A 4708-nucleotide genomic window follows, 5' to 3' on the forward strand; every position below is an offset into this window, starting at 1 on the left:
GGAGGAGAAGGATTAAATGAGTCTCACAGGGTAAGAGGAGTATTTAGCCACTTGGCTTGTTTGTTTTTTCTTATCAGAATGTCTTAAGTTATATAATGATGAGATGTGCAGAACAATTATTGACCATATGTTACACAGAAACCTCCAAGGCCAGTCATTTCATTTTTCTAATTAAGAAGCCCACTCTTGATCAAACATCCTTTGAAACAACTATCTTGTAGTACATACAAACACGCAAGTCACACAATTTGAAAGAATATTTAATAAGCATTTTTCAAAATGTAATCCCTTAATAAAGAATAAAAATATCAAATGAAAACAAACTGCCTTTTTACATTTCCCACCAGCAAAATTATTTTGCTTTATAGACCTGTACTGGTGGAAGTTTTAGTTGCTAAGTCCTGTCTGATTCTTTTACAACCCCATGGACTGTAGCTGGCAGGCTACTCTGTTCATGGAATTTCCCAGCAAGAATACTGGAGTGGGTTGCCATTTACTATACCACGGGAAATTCCTGACCCAGGGAATCTAACTCACTTCTCTTACAACTCCTGCATTGACAGGCAGATTCTTTAACACTGAGCCACCTGAGAAACCCTTACAGATCTGACAAGGGTAAAATCCTGAAAAGGATACCAAAGCCAGATATTTGGCAAGATGTTTATAGGAGACTAAATATTAATAATTATTGGTTACCATGTGCAGTGTGCAAACAGTCTCTGAGTGTTTATACCATGGACTTTGTTACATAATTTTTTAAAAAACACTCATAATGTAGCTGACAAATACTTAGATAATTTACTATCCTGCTCAACATTATTCATAAAAGGAAAATCTATAAACAACTGAAACTGCAACAAAATTGAGAAGAGTAAGGGAAATCATGATGCACTAGTACAAGGGGATGTTGTGAAGGAAAATATAGTTTAACACACAGAGTGATGTCAGCAAAATAGTGAGGTAGGAGAAGTGAAGTCTCCCTTGGAGAAGGAAGTATGGAAACAGAAAGCAGCTGAAAATGTCATAGGCATTCTGGGGAACAGTCAAAGATCTACAGCTACAAAGTGAACATGCAACTAGGAAAGATCCAGAACTGCAGAAGGACATTTACGTGTGTTTTTATTCACATTCACCTCTTCTCTGACTTGTACGGTGGTGTCTTGATCTGTAAACGGCAGCAGCTCAGCACCCAGTTGTCTCCCTCAAAACAAACTGATGACAGAAATCCTTATGTGCAAAGTTCCCACCTACTTGGGGGCTGACTGAAGACTGGTGTCCCTTTCACTTAACTCTGAACTTAAACTGAAGAGCAGCAGGGGTATTTCCTTACAGCTACAGAGGGATTTCTATATGTGGGGACAGGGACAAGGAGTACGGTGGAGAAACAAGACTAGACCATGTTAAACACTGAGTATAACAGGTGTGGATTTGGGGGATAGTAAAGCATTCAAAAACAGTCATAAATTCCCCATAACCAGAGTCATCCATGGGTCAGCTATGTTGTTGATTCAGAAATGAACTCAGTTGCAGATGACACCACCCTTATGGCAGAAAGCAAAGAAGAACTAAAGATCCTCCTGATGAAAGTGAAAGAGGAGAGTGAAAAAGTTGACTTAAAGCTCAACATTCAGAAAACTAAGATCTTGGCATCCAGTCCCATCATTTCATGGCTAATAGATGGGGAAACAGTGAAAACAGTGGCAGGCTTTATTTTTTGGAGATCCAAAATTACTGCAGATAGTGACTGCAGCCATGAAATTAAAAAACACTTATTCCTTGGAAGGAAAGTTATGACCAACCTAGACAGCATATTAAAAAGCAGAGACATTGCTAGTCAAGGCTATGGTTTTTCCAGTAGTCATGTATGGATGTGAGAGTTGGACTGTAAAGAAAACTGAGCACAGAAGAATTGATGCTTTTGAACTGTGGTATTGGAGAAGACTCTTGAGAGTTTCTTGAACTGCAAAGAGATCAAACCAGTCCATCCTAAAGGAAATCAGTCCTGAATATTCATTGGAAGGACTGATGTTGAAGCGGAAACTCCAATCCTTTGGCCACCTGATGCAAAGAACTGACTCATTGGAAAAGACCCTGATGCTGGGAAAGATTGAAGGTGGGAGGAGGTGACAACAGAAGATGAGATGGTTGGATGGCATCACTGACTCAATGGACATGAGTTTGAGCAAGCTCCAGGAGTTGGTGATGAACAGGCAGGCCTGGCATGCTGCAGTCCATGGGCTCACAAAGAGTTGGACACAACTGAGCAACTGAACTGAACTGAACTGCCATTAGTTTCCTGTTGGGCTGATCCCGGACCAGGCACATGCCATGCCACCTAGTAAAGGACAATCAGGATGTGGTAAAAATCTGAAAACAGTGGGTATGTTGTCCAAGTACCCAGTCATGAACATACAGAGGAAGAGAGAGAAAAGGCGTACAATAAAGAAAGGTGAAACAAGAAAGCTAAAAAAGAGAGACAGAGTGGAAAAAGAAAAAGAGAATGACATGAGCCATGGAACTGTTGTTGTTACTGTTTAGTTGGCTAAGTCAAAGCCCCTCTTTGTGACAGCATGGATGGTAGCCTGACAGGTTTCTCTGGCCATGGGATTCTCCAGGCAAGAATACTGGAGTGGGCTGCCATTTCCTTTTCCAGTGAATCTTCCTGGATCTGAGATCCAACCTGTATCTCCTGCACTGTCAGGCAGATTTTTTACCACTGCCATACCTGGGAAGCCTGATCCATGAGACGAAGAAAAGAAATCGGCACCAACTCTTCCTGAACAATCACAGGAGCCACACTTAGCTCACAGTGAGTGTCACAACTGTGCTGGGAGGAGCTCCAGGTGGGCAAGAGGACGCTGAGCTCAGCTACCCCAGGAGCACATCAGGGTCACATCTCCTAATAACACATGACAACAGCAGGAAGACTTGTCCACACCAGGGTTGTAAAATCCTCTTGTCCCCACAGAGCTGGGTGGGAAGGGAAGAGAAGCCGGCAGATGAGGACTGAACCCCGGGAGGGCCCCAGACAAGAGGGGTGACAGGGGCTCAGAGATCCTCCCTGCAGAGACCCGTGTACACCACACACTGGGCACTGCAGCCCTGGTACGACCCTGGGAGGTCATGACCCCGCAGCTGCTGTGAACCCAGGAGGACCCGCAGGAGGCCTGGGAACCTGACTCCTCTCCTGAGACACGCACCCGCTCCTGGTCCTGGAACAGGCTGAGAGGGTGGCCAGATGCTGCCCAGGACTCAGCCAGTTTACTGGGCAGCCCATGTGCCCCCCAGCCCACAAATGCCCCCTCAGCACCTCTGGATCCAGTTCACTCTCCCTGGGACAAGGGCCGCCTATGCTGGGCAGAGTGGGCAGTGAGGGGTACAGATCTGGCTCAGACCAGCAGGATGTCTGGATGGGCCAGGGTGGCCATCGGCTATCAGAGAGGGGCCTGAGGAGCAGTGTTCTGGAAATATCTTTCTCCATTTCCCTCTGAGTAAAGTCCTTTAAAAGCCTATGTGACAAGGACCCTCTGCCCCACTGGCTCTCTGACTTGTCTTCAGCTCCTGTCTCCCCACCTCACTAAACTCCACCCACATCAGCAGACTTGCTGGCCCTTAAATGTTCCATGAATACCCTTCCTTCCTGGAATGAGTGTTTTCTGTTCCAGAGAAATACAGGGAGCCACTGTCTCTATTTTCAAGGCTGTTTGGTACAAATGAAAAGTTGTGTGGGGTGAACGGTAGCTTGTGTCTCTGCCTAACAGAAGTACAGAAATGGGAAAGATTGTGCAGAATTTGGGAGAATGGCATTGAAATATGTATAATATCATATATGAAACGCCAGTCCAGGTTTGATGCACGATACTGGATGCTTGGGGCTGGTGCACTGGGATGACCCAGAGGGATGGTATGGGGAGGGAGGAGGGAGGAGGGTTCAGGATGGGGAACACATGTATACCTGTGGCGGATTCATTTCAATATTTGGCCAAACCAATACAATATTGTAAAGTTTAAAAATAAAATAAAATTAAAAAAAAGATTGTGCAGAATTATCTCAACAGACATTTACCCATTTCTAACAGTTAAATTCTCATGATTTCATTCACAGTCTCATTCTACATGAGACTAATGACTCAAGACATTTCTCATTTCAATTATTGACATTTGTTGATATAACAATGTCTTTCTAAAGAATGTTCAGTAAAGTTTTGTGGAATGACCACTGAATAAACTCAAAATATGTAAGGATTCATCAAAATGCTGAGCATGAGCAGACAAATAAGAAATTACAAAAATAACTAAGATGTGCTGCTTGCTATACAGGAAGCAAAATATAATACTGGATTTTTAAAATCATATTTTTAGCTTACCAAGATACTTAGGCTATGTTTCAAAAGAAGTATACAACCTATAGATTGAAGTTTATATGTCTTTGTAAATGAACAAACACACATATTTGTCAAGTAAAATCACAATGTAAATGCACCAAAGGAAGTGTTTTTGAGTGGACACAGCTTATCATCATTCCCTATCCTGTCCCTTTTCTATCTAAATATTCTGTCATATATCTGTATTATTTCAATCATCAGGAAAAAGAGTATTCTTACTTTGAAGTCTATGCTGTTTCATAAACAGTTTATTTTTAAAAGGAAAGGCAAGGTTTCAGAAAGTTCAGACACTTTATTTAAACTTCTCTTTCAGGCACAAAAAT

This window comes from Bos indicus x Bos taurus, chromosome 13 (assembly GCF_003369695.1).
Source record: "Bos indicus x Bos taurus breed Angus x Brahman F1 hybrid chromosome 13, Bos_hybrid_MaternalHap_v2.0, whole genome shotgun sequence".
Taxonomy (NCBI): domain Eukaryota; kingdom Metazoa; phylum Chordata; class Mammalia; order Artiodactyla; family Bovidae; genus Bos; species Bos indicus x Bos taurus.